Below are 22702 nucleotides of genomic sequence, written 5' to 3'. Positions count from 1 at the left end.
GAGTACTTCCTGCTGCTAACAACCACCACGGCAGCTGCACTTTGCAATTCTCTTTCCTTGTGTTTCTCCCTCCTGGAGGTCATGGTCAGAAGGAGCGCAATTGATGTACTGCCTGTTTGAGAACAGGAGACAGAGGACACTTCTGGAACTCACACTCAGGCACCAGGAAGCAAGCAGCACACACCCTGAACCGTCATCATTTAAGGAGAACAAGGCCCTGAGGAGCCTTTCTTTATGGCAGATCATTAGTGATGGGAGAGAAGAGATACAGCAGAGAGCAAGGACGAAGCGGGCTCTCTGGAAGAGAGAGGTGACTCAGCCCCAGCTTTGTAGCTGAAGGTGAACACATGTGGAGAAATCAGGATACTCAGGGAGGGGCAGGGAATGGAAGGGGATGTTTGTATTGTATCTCCAAGACACCAAGAGCCTGAAGCAAGGAATGGGGGAAGGCCCACAAACTTCCCTGCAACTCTGCCTTGTCTCTGCTGTGTTCCCAGACCAACTGTCCAGGTGCCCCCATTACAGCTCAGAGGCATTGATTTTCAGAGCCTCTTCCTTCTGTCAACACAGGATTCATTGTCACACAATCTTCCTTCCTTCCTTCCTTCCTTCCTTCCTTCCTTCCTTCCTTCCTTCCTTCCTTCCTTCCTTCCTTCCTGCATCCAAGAACAGATTCTTGAGATTGAGTCGTGCACCTTCAAGGAAAGGCTCAGCTCCTTGCCTCATCCCAGCACAAGCCTGGACACTAGCAAGAACAGCTGCCCTGCTTCTTGGGATGTTTGATCCTCAACAGCACTTGCAACCAGGAACAAGGAGAGCTGTGACTTCATGGTTTGTGATTTATGTGTCATTAAGTCCTGGCATTGCTTGGTAATAAATAAATGCTAAGTGCCTACTTCTCTCACCCTGCCCTGTTCAAGAAAATTTGAGATTAGCTAGGAGAGGGGCTGCACCCAACACCCAGTAGTAAAATGATGCCCATCTGACGAAGCTGAGAGAGGAGAATGAGAAACACTGGAGAGCAGCTGCAGAAGGCCCAAACAGCTCTGGAGTACTGAGTTACCTGTGGCTCCAGGGTAGCTTTAGATGTCTATTGTTTGGTTGTTTTGTTGTCTTTGTCTTGTTTGCTTGCTTCTTTTTATCTCTTTCCCATGGCACGGCCACATTAACTTGCCAGTCCACCTGTGGTTTGACTGATAATGGTCTCCATAGACTCATGTGTTTGAATGTTTTGGTACTCAGTTGGGGGAACCATGCAGAAACTTTTGCAAATTGAAAAGAAAAGTAATTTTTGTGAGCTTCACTGTGCAGGTAAGCATTGATCATCAACTTAAAGGGATCTAGCGTCACCCAGGAGAAGCATCTCTGAGCATGTCTGCGAATGAGTTTCTCACTTGGATTATTGCGGGAAGACCTACTCTAGATGCCAGTGGCACCATTCAGTAGACTGTTGTCCTGAAGAACAAGATGCTGGGCTGAGCACCAGCTGTCATCGTTCTCTGCTTCCTGACACCAGAGGCAGCATGAACAGCTGCCTCACGCTCCTGTAGCCAATCCTTGCCCACCATGATAGATGGCACCCTCAAACTGCGAGCCTGAACAAACCCTTCCTTCCTTAAGCTGCATGCGTTGGGAATATTAGCAGCTGAAAGTAACTGAAACCTTCACACATCCATTGATTCTTTATGCACATCCTTCTCCATGTTAAAGATCTCTTTGTCCCAGCACAGACCTGAATGATTTTGTGCTGTAGCTTTCCTTCCTTCCCAATGTTTTCAAAGTCAGTGCTTCTCAACCTTCCAAATGCCGTGACCCTATAATACTGTTCCTCATGTCGTGGAGACCCCCAACCATAAAATTATTTTTGCTGCTACTTCATAACTGCAGTTCTGCTACTGTTATGAACTGTAATGTAAATATTTTTTGGAGATGGAGGTTTGCCAAAGGGATTGCAATCCGCGTGTTGAGAACCATGGTTCTAATTTCTAGTTTATACAGCCAAGCCCAGGATTCTGTTCCCGTTAACAGACATTCCCTGTGCATCTCATTTTACCAGGAGCCATGGCCAGGAAGCCTCTGCAGCCCACATGTAAGGAAACTCGACCCTCCCCGTTGCTCAGATGAGAAGCATGGGAGCACTTTCTGAGGCTCTTGTCTTCACAGCTCATAGAACCTGCTTTAGCAGGATTCCCTGATTTTAACATCCACAACTTGTCTAATCCACTGTCCTCTGTCCCTTGGACCCACTTCTTTCTTGCTTCCCTACAGCAGCCTGGGTGAGCCTTTTTTTTTCTGTGTAGCCCTGATTGTCTTGGAACTCATTCTGTAAACCAGGTGGCCTCGAACTCACAGAGATCCACCTGCCCCTGCCTCCCGATTGCTGGGATTAGAGGTGTGTGCCACCACTGACAACATCTGAGTGAGCCTTTTATATCAGTTACTTTTCTTATCACTATAATCAATGCCTAACAGAAGCATCTTCAGGAAGGAAGAGCATCCTTGGGCTCATAGTGTGAGGGTATAGTCATCATGGCAAGGAAGGTATGATGGTCGAGGCAGCAGGCAGTTGATCACATTATGAAGTTATGAAGCAGAGGAAGGTGAAATTACTTCACAGATCACTTTCTGTCTTACTCATCCTGGGGCCCAGCCCCATGAGATGATGCTATGGGGTACATCTTGTCTCCTCAGCAAACCTCTCCTGACATACCCCATAGATACACCCAGTCCATGCCTGTGGGTTTTATTTATTTATTTATTTATTTATTTATTTATTTACACAGAAAACAGACTGGTGGAGCAACTTGGAAATTCATGAATTTGGACTGTTCTAGCCCCAGTGGAAGTGGTTTTTATTTGCTTACCCCTGCTTCCCTGTTTGTCGGTGTATGCAGCTCTCAATGAGAAATAACCTTCCCTTTGATTCTAAATGCTCTCCAGGTCTTTTTGAATCCTGGGGGCTGCAGTGGGAAGTTGGTTAGTCATTCTCAGAAGAGCCTGGCTTGGTAGATATGGATTTATAGACACAATGTCCCTAGATAAGGAGCCTCTGGACCCAGAAGGACCATGAAGCAATTTGGGGGCAAAACATGGTCTTTTTATATTAACCTCATCCATTCATTCATAAGCTACGGTATCGCAGCTGTGCAAAGACCCAGCCATCCGTCCCTTCATTCATGCCTAGGCTGGGTATTGAATATCTATTGTAAAAGAAGGGACATGGCAGGTATTGTGGTGGGCAGAGGAGAAAGATGCTCGCCTGCTGCTTGGGACCAGAAGCAGGGTTTCCCACAGCTTATGAACAGCACACAGCTGTGCAAGCTCTCAGGTATAAAATGAAGGTGAAGGTGGGTTATTATGTAAGTCTGGGGAGGAGGGTTGGTAAACATACCCAGTTTTTCAGGTCTGGTTTTCCCATTTCCTGGTGAGAAGATTTGCTGCCTTGGTGGGGAGAAAGCAATCTTATCCGCTAATGGCAGCCACTCTAGACACACAATCACTGATTTCCGGTTTTTTAGGAATGATATAATATCTCCGACACACCTGAGGATAGCGCATGTAAGCTTTTCATGTCCGTTCACTGCCTGCTGCCTTTAATCTGTCATCATGGACTCCAACTGTGTGGAACTGTGAGCCAAAAATTAACTCTGTCTTCTATAAGTTGCCTTGGTCATGGCACTTTATTACAGTAATAGAAAAGTAAGCAGGACAGTTACGTTAACTTATAACCCACAATCACATCTAACACTTAGCTAATATTTAGTGCCGGGGCCCTTTGGCTACACATGAATGGATATATTCCTAGATCCTTCAGTTTTATTTTATTCTGTGTGTATGTGTGGATGCAAATGTGCTTAAATGTATGGGGGCATGCATGTGTTTAGGTACATAAACACATATGTTTGCATGCCTGTGGAAGGCCAGAGTGGACCGTGGTGCCTTCCTCAATTGCAATCTGTTTTATTTAGTAAGGTAGGATCTCTTTCTGAACCCAGAGTTCACAAGGCCAGCTGGTTCCATCAGCCAGCTTGCTCCAAGGGCTTCTCCCCTCTGCCTCCCATGCTCTGAGCTGGCAGGTGACTGCTGCACCCACTAGGTGTTTGCATGAGTTCTGAGGTTCCTCACGCTTGAGCAGCAATGGCTTCACTCACTAGGCCACCTCCTGGGTCCTCGTGGGTGACTTTATATAGTTGTTTGGTTTTCACAGGAATCTAGACAAGGAATTCATTTTTTTCCTTGGCTTTCCTAGAAAGCCAAGTGTTCAAGCTTGTTTCATGTTATCTGGGTGAACCTTCACCAAATGGAAGATAGAAAATTGAGTTTCTTCATAATATGACTCTTTCCTCAACTTTATAAATAGAGCTGTGTGAACTGCAGGACATCCCCTTGTGAACACACCTGATGGCTGTCTACCTTTAGGGATGTTATAATCTAGTGGTGGATATAGGTGATGACAATATGATCTCTCTGTTGCTAGATTTCAATCTAAATCATGGAAGAAACCTGTCCTTTGATCTTCATTGCCACTTAGCTCCTGAGGTTGTCAAAATGATCATTTGTTTGTTTGTTTTTTAAAATCCATACCGCTTCTATATTTGGACAAGCTATATTTTTTCTTTTTCAAATGTGATACTTGTATTAATTCTCTGAGAATTTCATGCATGCATGCAATGTATTTTTATCATCTTCAACTGGTACTCCTTCCCATAACTTCTCCCATGTCCGTTGCTTATATCCTTACCTCATCCCAACTTCCTGTCCTTTTTGTAATAACCCAATGAATCCATTTTGTGCTTCTCAAATATCTGTGGGTGTTAGAACATCCGCTAGAGCATGGCTGACCTGCCAGGTGCCACACCCTTAAAGAAAATTGACTTTTACTCCCTGGAAGTCATAAAATGTCCATAGAGCATCAGTTCAGGATTGGGGCTCTTGACCCACCCCCATTCTATCCTGAAATGACAATAGGCTTGTGTAGGTGGAGTTTTCCTGTCCCAGCAGCTGCTTCCAAATAACCACTCTGAGGCTTATATTAAATGCTCAACTAATAGCTCAGTCTTATTTCTAACTAGCTCTTACATTTTAAATTAACCCGTATTCCTTATTTACACTCTACTACATGGCAGTACCTTGATTAACATGGCACATTCATCTCCTGCTCCCTCTGTGTCTGGCTGATGACTCTTCTGACTCTGCCATTTTCATCCCATTGTTTACAGTTGGGCTTTTCTGCATAACAGTATCCTGCTTGGCTACTGGACAGTCAGCTTGCTTATTAAACCAATCACAGCAACATATATTCACATACCGTAACGGAATATTCCACAGCAGGTGTGACCTTCTGCATGTCTTGCGCAAGCAGCCATAGCTGCTCTGAGTTTATGAATGCATCAGTCCTGTCGTATACAGAAGACAATGCTCTGTCCCTGTTCGCCCTGATTTCTGGTTCTTACTTTTTCAGGCTCCTCTTCCGAGACAGTCCCCAAAACCTTGGGGACCAGGTGTGACACGGCTGTCCTGTTTGGGACTGAGCCTCCCACGGTCACTTGTCCTCTACCCTTCTTCTAGACCCTCCAGAATGCATGCAGCCCTGACAACAGCTGAAACACATGCCAGACTTCTGCCTCCAGCATTGCCCAAGCATTGCATGTCTTCTGAGACCCTCGATGCCTGTGATTTGTTACAATGGCAATTATCTGTAGGAGAGAAAAGTGGAGTGAATCTCAGATTCTGTTTTTGGAAAACAATATGCACCCTGGGAGCATTCACAGAGAAGGATGAAGAGAATGAGATCCAAGTTTGCTGATGAAAGTGGCCAGTCCTTCAGGAGCCAAGCACACTGGGAGCCTACATTGCAGAGCATATGCCAAAAACAGTAGACAGGATCAGTCCCAGCAGGGCTTCATCTCCCATCTCCCACAGCTCGCACAGCAAACCTCAGAGGTGGGAAATACCCTCAGAACCAGTTGAGAAATGCTCACTGGCATTTAAAATGCCTTACCTTATAACACCCATGGTTTCTCTTCCCTGATTGCACCTGGGAATCTCGTTCATTTGCTTCATACTTACCAAGTTATGTCACCTACTAAACGGGCTGAATTAACTCCTGATGCCCTGTGATAACTGTGTGCATCTTTGGTGTTGGTACAGATGTTCCTGCACTTAGGATGCAAGTCAAATCTCATTGACTAGGACTGCCATGCTAAGCATCGTGGCTGGCAACACAGTACACTGTACATGCCGGCTGGCTGTGACCCTCACCTTGTCAGTGTCAATGACAGTTGCAAGTGAGGATGCTGCTTGCTGAACATTGCCAGCCTAGGAAAAGTTTAACAACGTTTACAACATGATCTCTTTCTGGTACATATTGCTTTCACATCATCATAAAGCAAATATAAATCCTATGTCTAGTTTTCCTAAAATGTAGACCTGAAGAAATGAGTATCTTTTGTGAATGGGGGCACATGTATGTACAGGTATAATTCCAAGTATGTATGTGCATGTGGACTCCAGAGATATCCTTTCTTGTCCACCTTGTTTTTTGAGATAGAGTCTCTCATTGGCTTGAAAATCACCAAATAGTCTAGGTTACCTGGCTTACCATCTCCAGGGATCTGCTATCTCCCCAGTACTGGGATTATAAATGTATGTGGCTATGCTGGGCTTTTTTATTATGTGGGTTCAGGGACCAAACGCAAGTCCTAGTGTTGTACGGAAAACACTTTACAGAATCAGCCATTGCCCCAGTCCCAACCCCCTGCTGTGTAAGTAGTTTTATTTCAACCACGTATGTGTGGGGATTCTTCCCATTATCCTGCATCACCCACCATGTTACCCAATCAAGTGATTAGTGGAGTCCATGTCTCTAGCCAGAGATTTGTTCCAGAAGAATACAGAGCCCTCTGTAGATAAAGCTTAAACCAAGGGGTGAGAAAGACCAGGGGGATTGCAGAGTTACAGGGATGAAAACCCAGAGCATTCAGTATCCAGGTCATCCAGCCATTGCATCAGTCAACTCCAGCCAGTCACACTGGGTAACAAATGACCCCAGAGTATTCATATCTTGAGCCAGGAAATAGTTGCTTCTTCTCCACATTTCATGTCAGCTGCAGGTTTTCTTTAGAAATAAATAGGTCACATTTTTATTTCTTCTTCATGCGTTTTGAATTTTATTTTGGAGATGAATGAAGAGGGGGGGAGGAAGATGATGGGAAAAGGAGAAGGAGGAGAAAAAGAGGAGGGGAAGAGATCAAAGTTAATAAAATCATCACCCCTCAGCACCCATGATTTCCCCCGGACATGGGATTATTTCAAAACCACAACAATCTACAAACATTTGACCCTTGTCTAAAGGTATCCCCTGAAGAACGCATACATATCTTCTCAACATTTTTAAAAGGCTTATGTTATTTTTCATTTTGCGATTGTGTGTGGGTTTGTGCACATGAGGGCAGGTGCCCCAGGAGGCCAGCAGAGGGCATTAGAGAGCTCATTCAGTGTGACACAATTCTATAGATATAATTCCCAGGACATATTCCTTTCTTCACGTATTTTCTATCTGCCATGGTTTACATACACAGGGGCGGAGCATAAGAACACAGGGGTAGCTGAGACATCTCTGGAGTCTGTGCTCTGCTCATACCAGATCCCAGGAGACAGCCTGGCATTGACAAATTGGTCTGTGCCACAGTCAGGGTAAGCCAGGACTCAGTTCCCACTGGAAGGGAATGGCCTGTAGGTCCGATCAAGATGTCTCTTTTCTCCACCTATGACCAGAGGACTGATTAAGACCCAGAGGTCTCCTTCTATCCCAGAGTGATGTTTTAAAAATCAAAGAAACTTCTTTTTCTATTTTCTTGATTTTGTTTTCTTTCAGCTAACTCTCCAGATGCCAGATTTGGGCTTTTTGGAAATTTTTCTTGCCAGTCCTGTCCCTAGCTCCCAACCCTGCAGAAATCATCTCTTCAAATGTCTGCTCTATACGTTGCTCAGCATAGTAAGTCTTGCAGCTCTTGTTGTCCCATCTCCTGTTCTGTTCTAGAATGAGGGAGAGGGTCTGTAGTGGCCGCAGTCACAGCCATTCACAATGTATTTGCTCCCATTTAAACCATTAGGCTCCTGAATGATTTGTGAGCAACTGAGAAACATCAATAGTCCCTTAGAATTCCACAAATGTTGTCCCCTGTCTTCTGTGAGAATTGCTTGAAGTTTACAGAACTAGGAGACACCTGAACATGTGATTTGAGGAGTGCACACAAGGCTACCTAGACACTAGAATGCATTTTGCCTGAGATAGTCAGTTGTCTTTTGCTGTCTATCAGCTCTTTATTGAGTAATTCAATATTGATTTTTTTCACTACTTCCCATCATGACCCTATCCATCTATTTGACTATCTATATATCTATTATACATCTATAAATAGATCTATTTATCTATCTATTTATCTACACATGTGTGGTGTATGTACACCTGTTATGTGCACATGTGGGTGCACACACCCATGCGCCTGCATACAGAAGCCAGAAGAGAAACCAGGTGCTTACTCTGTCCCTCTCCACCTTATTCTCCTGGGACAAGTTTCTCACTGAACCTAGCGATAAGTTCCATCAAGCCCTAGCTATCCTCCTGTTTCTGCCACCCTATATCTGGTGTTACAAGAATGATCATGGTTATGACTGGCTTCAGTATGTGGATACTGGGGATTTGAACTTGGGTCTTCAGGCTTGCAGGGAAAGCACTCTCATCCACTGAACCCTACTCTCAGACCTTTATCTATCTTTCCTTCCACCTGAACCCCACACAGAGGCTCACTTCACACCTTCAGGCTCACTGCAGTTGAATGCAATCATTCCAACACTTCACTCTCAGCAGTCTCGATTTGACTCAGGTGGCTGAACTGTCTGAGTGATGTTATGTCTTCCTAGGCTACCTGACCCTTTGAGTGTGTGGTTAAAATTGCATATGTAATAAAAAGAGAGCCCACAGTCATGCTTATAATGTCATAGCTATCAATGGTGGGCTATTGAGCACCCTGTGGTGAGTACCTCTGGTTTGCTCTTCCAGGGACTCAGTCCTGCCTGAGCCAGGTCCCATCAGTTTTGTCCCTACTCTGGGGAGCATCTTTTTTTTTTATTAATTAATTTATTTAATTATTAAAGATTTCTGCCTCTTCCCCGCCACCACCTCCCATTATCCCCCCCTCCCCCAATCAAGTCTTCCTCCCTCCTCAGCCCAAAGAGCAAGCAGGTTTCCCTGCCCTGTGGGAGGTCCAAGGACCACCCACCTCCATCCAGGTTTATTAAGGTGAGCATCCAAACTACCTAGGCTCCCACAAAGCCATTACGTGCAATAGGAACAAGAACCCATTGCCATTGTTCTTCAGCTCTCAATAGTCCTCATTGTCCGTTATGTTCAGCGAGACCGGTTTTGTCCCATGCTTTATCGGACCCCGGCCAGTTGGCCTTGGTGAGTTCCCGATAGAACATCCCCATTGCCTCAATGTGTGGGTGCACCCCTCGCAGTCCTGAGTTCCTTGCTCGTGCTCTCTCTCCTTCTGCTCTTCCTTTGGATCGTGAGACTTCAGTCCAGTGCTCCAATGTTGGTCTCTGTCTCTGTCTTCTTTTATCGCCTGATGAAGGTTAATATTCAGGAGGATGCTTATATGTTTTTCTTTGGGTTCACCTTCTTATTTAGCTTCTCTAGAATCACGAATTATAATCTCAATGTCCTTTATTTATGGCTAGAAACCAAATATGAGTGAGTACATCCCCTGTTCCTCTTTTTGGGTCTGGCTTACCTCACTCAGGATAGTGTTTTCAATTTCCATCCATTTGTATGCAAAATTCAAGAAGTCATTGTTTTTTACTGCTGAGTAGTACTCTAATATGTATATATTCCATACTTTCTTCATCCATTCTTCCATTGAAGGGCATCTAGGTTGTTTCCAGGTTCTGGCTATTACAACCCCGCAACTGACAAAGGTCTGATATCCAAAATATATAAAGAACTCAAGAAATTAGACCGTAAAAGGTTAATCAATCCAATATAGAGACAGAGTCTCAGTTTGGAGCAACGGTCTGAGCTCTTAAGGTCCAAATGAGGAGCAGAAGGAGGGAGAACATGAGCAAGGAAACCAGGACCACGAGGGATGCACCCACCCACTATGACAGTGGAACTGATTTATTGTGAGCCCACCAAGGCCAGCTGGTCTGGGTCTGAATAAGCATGGGTTGAAACTGGACTCTCTGAGCATGGCGGACAATGAAGGCTGATGAGAAGCCAAGGACAATGGCACTAGGTTTCGATCCTAATACATGAACTGGCTTTGTGGGTGCTTAGCCTGTTTAGACGCTCACCTTCCTGGACATAGATAGAAGACCTTCGTCTTCCCTCAGGGCAGAGAATTTGGACTGCTCTTCAGTATCAAGAGGGAGGGGAAATGGTGTGGGGGGAGGAGAAGAGGAGTGGAGATAGGGGGAGGGGACTGGGGGGAGGGGGCAATATTTGGGAGGAGGGGAGGGAAATGGGAAACGGGGAGAAGGTGGAAATTTTAATTAAAAAAGAATAATGAAAAAAAATGGGGCACTGAGCTAAACAGAGACTTTTCAACAGAAGAAGTTCAAATGGCCAAAAGACACTTAAGATCGTGCTCAACTTCCTTAGCAATCAGGGAAATGCAAATCAAGACAACATTAAGACACCATCTTACACCTGTCAGAATGGCTAAAATCAAAAACACCAATGATAGCCTCTGCTGGAGAGGTTGTGGAGAAAGAGGCACACTCGTCCATTGCTGGTGGGAATGCAAACTGGTGCAACCACTTTGGAAAGCAGTGTGGCGGTTTCTCAGGAAAGTCGGGTTCAACCTACCTCTCGACCCAGCAATACCACTATTGGGAATATACCTAAGAGATGCCCTAACATACAACAAAAGTATATGCTCAACTATGTTCATAGCAGCATTGTTTGTAATAGCCAGAATCTGGGGAGCATCTTGACTGTCATACAGGTTGCCTTTCTCCTTGACAGCATGGTGTGTTTCCCTTACAGCTCCCGCATGCCCTGTATTCTGAGGTTCTATAGCTGCCTATAGTGGAGAAAGGCAATCTAATACTTGAACCCTAAACTAAGATCCCTTTAGTAAGGTGTGCATTGGTGTGCTGTTACACATCTTAAATTCCCAAACATTTCTTATCTACTTGTTTTTCTATGAAAAAGATTCAAATTGCCATGCAATATGTCCTGTGTTTAAGAAAAATACAAAGACAGTACATCACCCTCCAAGTCCTATGAAGCCAAGAAACCTTTCAAGTAGTACACCCAACAAGCAACAAGCTGAACACTTATGGGTATACAAAGCCAAATACAAAGGGAGTACAGGTTATATCCCAATCCACACAGGTGGTACCTTTGATGGTAGAGCCTACCTAAATCAAAAAACAATAGCCTGTTGTGGGGTTTTCTACTGAGGGGGGAGGGAAGGAGGGATCACACAGAAATGGATTCCTGGAGGTCCCGGCAGCTGCTTCAGAAAGAAGGGAGAAGTTACTCAGAACTCAGTGTAAATGGAAGCTTCTGTCCCACCATGTGCCACAGATGTTCAGTTTCAAATAAACACGCAGAGGCTTTTATTAATTATAAACTGTTTAGCCTATTGCTCATGCTTATTACTAACTAGCTCTTACAACTAAATTTAAGCCAAAATTCTTATCTTCGTTTAGGTGGTTTGGTACCTTTCCTCAGTAAGGCATTCTCATCTCGCTTCCTCTGTGTCTGGCTTGCAACTGCATCTCTGCCTTTCCTCTTCCCAGAATTCTCCTAGTCTGGTCATCCCACCTATACTTCCTGCATGGATACTGGCCAATCAGCATTTTATTAAAATAATACAAGTAACAAATCTTTACAGTGTACAAGAGCATTATTCCACAGCAACTCAGTCCTGGTTCAACTTTTATACCTCCTGTCATATTTAGGGCTATTATTGCTGTGATGATACACCATAATCAAAAGGAAGTTAAAGAGGAAAGGATTTACTTGGCTTACACATCCACATCACAGTTCATCATCAAAGGAAGTCAGTACAGGAACTCTAGAAGGGTAGGGACCTGTATGTAGGAGTTGATGATGCAGAGGCTCCTCCATGTAGAGTACTCCACGGAGGAGTGCTGCTTAGTGGCTGGCTCCTTGTGGCTTGCTCAGCCCGCTTTCGTACAGAACCCAGGAACACCTGCCCAAGAATGGCACCACCCACAATGGGCTGAGTCCTCCCCCATAAATCACTAGTTAAGAAAATCCCTACAGATCTGCCCACAGCCTGATCTTATGGAGGCATTTTCTCAATTGAGGGTCCCTCCTCTCCGATAACTTTAGCTTGTGTCAAGTTGACATGAAACTAGCCAGTACACCTTCCAAAGCTGAAGACCCCAAGAGCTCCTCCTACTGGCATAACCTGGCACAAGGTAGTGGTAGAAGGACCCTGTGATTCAGTTCCACTAATTCTGGGAACATACATTTGATATCTGTCAATGTATGCATTGGTGTCAGGAGCACACAGTTATTTTAAGAGTGCTGTGAACCCCAGCTTGCCCCATTTAACATAATCCATCAAAACAGTCTCATTTTATCTTACTTAATTTTCAGCTTTATCAGGATATAATTAAAAATTAGAAATTACACATGTCAAAAGTGTAGAACTTGATCAACCCAAAGCTTTGACATACACACGCATTGTGAAATGATCACTGAAACCAAGCTAGCCTGTTCCTCTGTTCAGAGAGCTAGATGTCTTTTTTTTTTCTTTTTGATTTCTTTCATTTTTTACTTATATGTGTATGGGTATTGTGCCTGCATAAATGTCAGTGCACCACATATGTACAGTCAGAAGAGGGCATCACATCCCTCCGGATGTTGCTAGAATTACAGGTGGTCATGAGTCATCATGTGGGTGCTAGAAATTAAAGCTGGGTCCTCTGTAAGGATAGCTAGTTCTCTCAACCTCTGAGCCATTTCTCTAACCCCTCCTTTTGTTCTTCCTCTTTTGTCCTTTTCCCTTTACTCTACCTTCTCTCGTTTTTTCCCTTCCTTCCCTTTTCCTTAGTCTTAGTATGTGTGTGCATGCCTGTGTGTGTGTGTGTTGTTGCTGTTATTGTTATAGTTGAGATCACAAATTTACTCTCAGCAAATCTCATGTATATAATAATAATACAACATTGTTTGTAAGTGGAGACTGCTCATTCATTTCCCAGCTGCCCAGACCCAAAAAAAAAAAATTACACAGAAACTATATGAATTACAACCCTGTTTGACCAATGGCTTAGGTGTATTCCTACCTAGCCCTTATATCTTAATCTGTGTATCTCCAAGAGGCTGTGGCCTACTGGTAAGGTTCTGGTGTCTTTCTCCTTCGGCAGGCTTGGTGCCTCCTTGACTCTGCCTACTCTCTGTTCAGATTTCCTGCTTAGCTTTACTCTGCTAAGACATTGGCTGAAACAGCTTTATTTATCAACCAATAAAAGCAACACATATACAGAAGGACAACCCACATCAATTGTTCCTAGCATCCCTGCCAGTAGGTGTGATGACATAGAAACAGAGACCTTGAAAGGTTGGACCACATTGTCTGGTCACCTAGTCACTAACTGAGGGCTGGTGTGTGAGCCATTCCCCATTCCCAGAAAACCAAAGAGCCTTGAATCGGCTCCCATGCTTGCTTTTCCTCCTGGATTGAGCCTCCCTCCTGTTTACCAGAGCATGCTGTGTGAGCCTCTCTGTCACTGTAATGATAATTGTGAGCTAATGATCCAAGTTCTCTTTTTCCTAAGAGACTTCCTTATTTTTCTTTCTCCAGTGGCTGAGGCATGGTCCCCAACAAACAGTAGGTACTCAATAAATGTTAAAATACACAAATGAGGTAATAAATATATGATACAGCACCATATGCTCTATATTTCCAGCACAAAATCTCCATGGCCTGGCTTCCCTTTGTGCTTGCAGGAAGGCCGGCATAAGTCCCCATGCATCTGTGATGCTCTGCTTCCTAGGCCATCCATCACTACCCCAGCCGTCTTTATCTCTGCCCTTTGATCTTCATGAAGGGGCTCTGGACCATGTTCAGACAATGCACATGCCTGTGTGTATACTTGAATTCTTATGCACCCCTAAAACCCTTCTTTCTTGCCCTAGAAACTCGGTAGAAATGTCACCTGTTCCAGAAGGGGTGAGACCATAACATGAACAGAACCAAAGCAGAACTTAGCTTCCTGGAGCATCCCAATTGTACTGATTCTCTTTCCTGTTGGTGTGACAAAAACAGCTTAAGGAATCAGAATTTATTTTGAGTCATGGTTCAAGGTCCACTGTGGTCGGAAATCACAACAGCAAGGGCTGAGGGTAGCTGGTCCTGATGTAGCCATAGTCAAGAATCAGAGAGAAGTGGCTGTGTGGGCTCAGCTCATCATCTCCTTTCTACAACAGTCCAGGATCTCAAGCCAGGGAAAGACACTGCCCACTGAGGGCAGATCTTGAAACTTCGATTAGCCTAATTGAGACAGTTCCCTTCAGGCATTGCCAGGGGTCATCTCCCAAGTGATTCTGTCTCCTCAAATTGACAATTAGGATTAACAATCACACCAGTTTCTCATTTGTATAACCTCCATAGCTTCCGTAGCTGGTGTTGGTGCTTTAAAATCTCAACAAGTGAGGGTCCCAGCCCTCTGTAGATACCCTGAATCTCTCAGACCCAGCAAGAGAAATGTCATGCCTGGCTAATAGCTCCCTTAAAGATGGAGTCACTGTGTATAGGTGATGATCACACTGTGAGTCCCGCCATTGGCAGGAAAATCCTGACGCTTGGAAGATTTGCAAACTCTCAAATCTTTACCAACCACTTCAACTTGCTTCCAAGAAGGAAGCTCAGGGGAGATGACGAATGTGCGCCTCAGGAGAGAGAGACAGAGGTGAGACACAAATGACACAGAAAATCAACTCTTGATGCCAAGTTCCCAAGGAAACCCACAGCCCTGTGCCCAGGGTGGTTGTGAAAGGAAAGGAAGGAGATCAGATCAGCTTTCTGCTAATGTCTTTACTCTCGTCCTGGTGTTTCCCAGAACTGAAAAAAACCTCAGTGTAGGCAGATAGGATCAGGTTTGCCAGAGAAAGCTCCAGGTCCAGCCTTCCCCGCCCCTTACCAGCCCTAAGGAAAGGAAAGTGCCTAGCCTCATGACCCTGTGCAGCAGAGCCAGAAAAGGGAGGGAAGTCCCTACCTTCTGCCTCTAATCTGGGACCAGCCTCAGGGCCTTCCATTTCTAACTCTGTGATTTCAAAGTCACATTACATCCTGATGCTTCACTTGCTTCTCTGGTAATAGAATCGAATGATCTTTGTCAGACAAATGGCACTATGGTTGTTTGAATGAGAAATGTCTCCTACAGGCCCATGGATTTGATCACTTGGTCCCCAGTTGGTGGTATTGTTTGGAGGAGATAAATGCAATCTTGAGGTGGAAGAAGTATACCACTGAGGGTAAGCTTTAAGAGTTTATGGGCTCGGGGGCTGGAGAGATGGCTCAGAGGTTAGGAGCATTACCTGCTCTTCCAAAGGTCCTGAGTTCAATTCCCAGCAACCACATGGTGGCTCACAACCATATGTAATGAGGTCTGGTGCCCTCTTCTGGCCTGCAGGCATACACACAGACAGAAAATTGTATACATAATAAATATTTGGGGGAAAAAAGAATTTATAGGCTCACCCCACTTCCTGTTTTCTCTCTCTCTCTCTCTCTCTCTCTCTCTCTCTCTCTCTCTCTCTCTCTCTCTCTCTCTCTCTGCCTCCTATGTGATAAAATGTGACCAGCCAGCTTGCTGCTCAAACCACTGTGCTTTCCATGCCATGGCAGACTCTATCCCTCCAGAACTAAATCAACACAGACCCTTCCTTCCCTAAGCAGCTTTCTCTCTGAGCATTTGCTCACAGCAACAGCACAGTATCTAATACAGGTGCCAAGAATAAGCGTGGAGTGAGACTTCTGCCTTGGTTTTCTCATCCAGTGGGCATGTCTAAGTCAGCAGAGCTGTCACACCTTTAACAGCCTTGTTTTATACCCAACACAATGGTCTTCCATTCACACCTTCACTCACAGACCTATGTAGATGGCCAAACAGGTGACTGCAAGTCACAGTGTTTTAAACTGCTTGAGTTTGAATTACAGAAGCAAACAACCAAAGAATCCTCACTGTCACCAGTCCAACCACGGAGGTCACAGATGTGCCCCCAGGCCCTCTCAGCTCTCTGCTGCCTCTAGAAGTATCTCATACATCAGGGTTGGAGACATCAGGGAAATTATGTTTTTAATCTAGAAGTGCTATGAGCAAGCAGGTGTTGGTGCCATTTGCCTGATGGATCCTTGCTCCCCCTCTCCCCTCGCGAGCAGGCGCAGGTCGTTCCTGCCCTATCTGTCTTTGTGCCGCAGCTCCTCTGGGTGATTGCTTTGAAGCCAATGGGTTGTTCAAATGACAAATACCCACAATGTGCTGCTGGCGGGCAGCCTGGATGCCATGCAAAGGAACACAAGCCCAGTATCGGCATCTTCTCTGAGGGAAGGTCACGCCAGTCATGAGAAAACCACGTCTCACTAACCTCATGCTTTGCAAATGGGGAAACTGAGGTTTTATCAGAAACTTCCTGAAGTGGAAAGTAGCAGGTTTTAGTCAAATGACCCATCTTCTGACTTGCAGTTGGGTTTTTTCCGCTCTCTTCTTCCTAGTATCTCAAGGATATATGATTGTATGTTGTATGTATTGCAGTTCATATGTGACCTTTAACTGAGGGAGATGAGGCAATGAGCAAGAAGTGGCCTTTCTGCAGTTCAATTATGATCCCTCAAATCCAGTCCTACCTATTGAGAGTTCTTGGGTGTGTATGTGTGTGTCTGTGGTGTGCATGTCCATGTATGTATGTGTGTATGTACGTATGTATGTGTATATACATATATGTGTATATATATATGGTGTGTGTATGTGTGTATGTATATATGAGATGTGTGTATGTGGTGTGCATATCCATGTGTGTATGTGTATGCGTGTGTTTATATATGGTGTGTGTGGTAGTATGTATGTCCATGAATGTATATGTATGTATACAGGCACACATATATATATATATATATATATATATATATATATATATATATATATGAGCTGCATGTGTGTGTATGTATGTCTCTATATTTTTTAAATATTTTTATGGTTTATTTAACTTTATTTTATGTGCATTGGTATGAAGGTGTCAGATCCCCTGCAACTGGATCTTCAGACAGTTGTGAGCTGCCATGTGGGTGCTGGGAATTGAACCCGGGTCCTCTGGAAGAGCAGTCAGTGCTCTAAACCACTGAGCCATATCTCCAGCTCCACATATGTCTATATATTGTGTGTGGTGTGCATGTCCATGTATGGGTATAAGCATGTATACATGGTGCGTGTGCATGTATGCACATAGGCCAGAGGTTGGTATCATGTGTTTTTTTCCAGTATCTTTCCATCTCATTTTTTTGAGAAAGTATCTCACACTGAACCTTGAACTCAGTGATTCAGTTAGACTGGCCAGCTAACAAGTCCTGGGAACACTCTCATATCCTCTACTTCTTCAGCATTGAGTTTACAAGCACTTGACACAATACTTGGATTTTTTTTTTACTGGGTTCTTGGGGATCAAACTCAGGTCTTCATGCTTGGGCCATCTTCCAGCATTTCTTCCAGTTCTTAGGTGGATTCAGAGGGTGGGAAACAGGGAGGAAGACTCACACCGAGGCCCCATTTGTTACCAGTGTCAGGTCTTGCAATAGCATGCCTGGGTGAGCCTTGTGGGGCATCACACAGGGTTCACAACCAGCACAGGGCAAATTAAGCCCTAATCATAACTGCTTTTGTCTCCTGATGATGTTTTGTCTTCTATGACAATTTCTGCTGAAATAATTGATTTTATGGCTTGATTTCATTCCTTGCCTATCATGTTGAAGACATAAACACATAATGAGATTGTTGTCTAACATTCAGTGAGATTAAATGCCAGCCGAGTATCTGGGATTAATCAGCCCCATTTCTGTCATTAAATTAGTCAGAACAACTGGAGCAAGCAGGCAGGTTGCACTCAGCATGCTGCCTGTCCCCAAGGTCTCAGAAGGAGGCCTTAACAAACCAGCAGCTCAGGGTTTCAGCTGAGATGAGCCTTCTCCCACTCTGCATCTGAGTGAGGCTTCTACACGAGGCAGGGAGGTCTCTGACCATCCGGAAAGTAAAGAGGTGTAAAGTATATAGTTCATGGGGCCCTGTAAAGCAGGAAGGAAGGGGTAGGAACAGTGAAGGGTTTGCCTCCAGCTACTTCTGTGCCTCTTGGTAAAGCAAGTTGAAAAGGACCTTCCATCAGTCTATGGGCTCTAGGGTCTTTCATTCCATCAACAGCTACTTCTTCAGCACGGACTCCATGCCAGTGTCTCTTTTAGAACATGAGAAAATAGCATCAGAAGAGAAGGCCAGGCTAAAGAAGAGTCTCCGTGAGGAAAGCACTCGCTTCTCGAGGGCTTGAGTTGGACCCAGAAGCCACATGAAAGCCAGGCAGGGATGGCAGCACAGGCTTGCAGTCCCAGCTCTGGAGGGGTTGAGATAGGAGGGTACCTGGGACTTGCTGGCAGCCAGTTAGTCAAGCCGGTGACGTCAGGTGCCAGGGCAGGGCCTGCTCTTTCTTAACCCAGAAAGCCAAGTTCTATGATGGGTTCCCCATGCCGGAGTCCTGCTGTCCTCTCTACAGCTGTGCTGCTGCTGGGTGGTGTCAACTTTTACACAAACCTAGAGTCACTCAGAAAGAAGAGACCTCAGCTGAAGAATTGCCTCCATCAGACTGACCTGCGGGCATGCTGCTGAGGCATATTCTCTGTCTCTCTCTGTCTCTGTCTCTCTCTCTCAAATATATATATATATATGTGTGTGTGTGTGTGTGTGTATGTATAAAATCTGTCAAAAAATCATTTATTTATTTTACATCCTGGCCACAGTTTCTCCTCTCTTCTCTCCTCTTGGTGCCTCTTCCCCATCCTCCTGCTTGCCCCCACCCCCATCCACTCCTCCATTTCTGTTTAGGAAAGGGCAGGTCTCCAAAGAGTATCAACAAAATATATCAAGTTGCAATAAGACCAAGCACCTCCCCATGTATTAAGGCTGGGCAATATGACCCAGTATAAGGAGTAGAGTTCCAACAACCTGTAAAAGAGTTAGCGATAGTCCCTGCTCCCACTGTTAGGAATCCCACAAGAGGAGATGGGAACAGGTGGGGTTGCAGTATCGGAATGCAACATATACAAGCATGAAATTGCCAACAAATTCAAGAAAGGTTATGCTTTAAGTAAGGTGGAGAGTTGTAGAAAAAGAAGCTGTCTTGGTTAGTGTTTCCGCTGCTGTGATAAAACACAATGACCAGAAACAAGTTAGGAAAGAAATGGTTCCATCTTGCAGTTCCACATCTTAGTGTGGTCAGGGAAAGCGTTCGAGCAGGAACTGACAGAGGCCATGGAGCTGTGATGCTCACTGGTTCGTTCTTCATGGCTTGCTCAACCTGCTTTCTTTTAGCATCCAGGGCCACCAGATCAGGGGCAGCATCACCCACTGTGAACCGAGTCCTTTTACATCCACAACGGGCTTGCTCACAGGCCATTCTTGTCAGTGGGTTTTCGTAGTTGAGGCTCTCCCCATATGATTCCAACTTGTGTCAAGGTGACATAAAACTAGCCAGAACAATACCTGACATTCACTTTAGCTTGCACAAACATGTACACATAGGCAAACACACACACACACACACACACACACACACACACGAGAGGGTTTTTTTTCTCTCTAAGGAGAAAATAAGCCAGGATGGCAGAGAATGCTGGTGGATATCACCGACACTTTCTCGTCCCACTTGGTGACCTGAGACAGGATAGCACATGGGTACAGATTCACACCCTCACTGTGCATGGAGTCTTGTCCTAGAGTCTGCGTGTCCTCCCTTATGCCCTCCCCATCTGTCCAACCTTACTGTGTCACTCCCCGAGATCATCCTGGCAATGACCAGTGGCACGTAAGGCCAGGAATCAGTTCCTTTCCCAGCTCCTCTGGCCTACCACGACAACAGTGGCATTAGACTTCCCAGCAGATACTGTTTCTGCACAATTAAGTCACCCGAGTTCTTCAGACCAGCTGGGCCTGGCAGAGCCATCTCACACCACCTCATGTGGCAGCGCAGGCCCTCCATCCTGACGAACAAGGGTCTCTCTGCCTCCCTCATTCTGCCTCCTGTCTCGTTGGCAGGCCACACTGCACCTGGACATCAGGGCACTCCTCTCTTGCCTAGCTGGTGATGTCTCCCGCTACGTCTGCCCTCTCCACCCCGGAGGGAAGAGGCACCATTTCCCAGAGCATCTGACCCTAGAGTCTCAGGCTGTGCCTACAACTGTGGTCCCCTCCCACATCCCAACACCTGTGCTCTCCTTCCTCGAGAGCCCCATGGCTTCCTGGCTTTGATGCCCATTCCTCCACTGTGGCAACTGCTTTCCACCTGCTCCACAGGCTCAGATTAAACGCTACAAGTTTGCAAGGGACCTTTCTGCCCCATGAGTCTCACTCCTCTAAGCTACAACTGGCTTCAGATTCTACTTAAATGACCATGACTCACTGCTCATAAGGAGAAACAGATGTCTGGAGTTGCTATGGCAACCAGATGCATTAAGGAAGGGCCTGCTCAGAGTCCTGGCATAAGTAGAAGCTGGGTTGCTGGTATTAAATGTCTCATGGTGTGTCTGGGGACACTTACTCACTCAGGGTAGACTTGGCATTCTAAGATCTGTATTTCTTGGGACAAATGCACTCAGTCCGTGTGTGGACAGTGACAGGGTGTCTGATTGCCTGTTCCTCCCTGACTAACTGCACACTCTGTAGCTGCCAGAACAAATTAGCACAAGCTACATGGTTTAAGACACCAGCAATTGATTCTCTAACATTATGGAAACAAGGAGTATATTAGTTAACCTCCTATTAACGTGACAAAATGCAATGACCAAGGCAACATGTAGAAGGAAGAGTTTATTGGGGGTTTATCGTTTCAGAGGGTTAGCATCCCTGCTGGTCAAGCAGAGATAGAAGGTGGCGGATGGCAAGAGCAGCTGAACGCTCACATCTTCAACCACAAGCAGGAAACAAAGAGAGCTAACTAGAATGTGGTGGCTCTTTTAAAACCTCAAAGTCTGTCTCCAGTGACATATGTCTTTCAACAATGTCACATCTCCTAGATGTTCCAAATAGGCACCCACTGCGATCCAAGTCACCAACTGCCTGACATTTCTGGGGGAACATGCCACTCGTATTACTGCGGAGGAGTGACGAAGGCCAGACTCCACCCCTGCCTTAGAGGACCATCCCCCCTGTGCCTTCCTGTCCCTGGTGGCTCTGGAATCAATTGGCTTGTGACTGCAGCCTCAATCTCCAGCATTACCCCATCTCTGCATGCCCAGTTATCTTCTGTCAGGATTGACTGTCAGAGTCCAAGCCTCACCCAATCTATCTCACTGTTCTTAGTTTAAATACATTCATGCAGACCCTTCCAAACAAGGTCAGCTTCATAGATCTGGGAAGAAGGTTTTGGAGGTCTCTTCTGGGACAGATTCAGGCCACCACGTTCCTCATACAGGATGAGGACACATTTTTCCATCTGACTCCATGGCCACTGCTGCTTGCTCTGGCCACATCACCCTGAGTCAAGGGCAGCGAGCAGTGCTGTTTCAGGAAGGAGTGGTTCCCATAGGTGAAAGACAGCTGTGTTTGCAAGTGAAAGTCACACCTGGTGGGCGCTTAGTGAACACAGACCCAGAAGTGCTCTGGGATCAAGGCAATCATAATTCATACCCCTGTGCAACATGCACCCTCATGCCAAAGGCACACAGGGCACTCACTCCAAATTAAGGCTCACGGGGCTCATGAAGCCAGGCAGTTGCTGGGGAGAAACAGAGGAGATTGTGGCCCAGGCTAGTGGAATTCTGGAGGAAAGAGGGGATCATTTCTAAGGCTGAAGCATCAGAGATGCATGGGAAAAATGTTTTTTAGTGTGTGGAAATGGGAGATTCGTCGGGAAGGAGGCAGGTGAGCATAGTACACACAATGTACCTAACATATGGAATATGCATGTATATACCACATGCAACACACATATCATTGAAATGTGCATGGTGTATAGCTCAACATGAATGCAGCACACAACACATTCATCACACCCAAAAAATGAATACAACATCCATGTTACCCATACAGCATGTAACACAATCACACACAATGTTCATGAATATAAGACACAGAGAGACCCACAGAATAGATAGAATATATGGGCCCACAACACACATGATCGTATATACTGACCATGCCACAAGCAACACAATCACACAACCACATACAATACACACACACACACACACCATGCAAGAAATACACTAATAGAAACTGGTCCTCCTTAGCAAGAGCACTTTCCCACATCACACAAACTTGCTGTACACTGTTCCACTCTGCCCTTCGCTCTCCAGCTCCTCTAATAAATGTCGATCCAGATTCAGGGTCCAACCTGAAACATTCAGATGACAGGATTAGTCCAGCATGCCATTGTTCTAACCCAGTGAGGGATTTCCCTGAA

This window comes from Chionomys nivalis, chromosome 17 (assembly GCF_950005125.1).
Source record: "Chionomys nivalis chromosome 17, mChiNiv1.1, whole genome shotgun sequence".
Taxonomy (NCBI): Eukaryota; Metazoa; Chordata; class Mammalia; order Rodentia; family Cricetidae; genus Chionomys; species Chionomys nivalis.
This window is presented reverse-complemented; position numbering follows the sequence as displayed.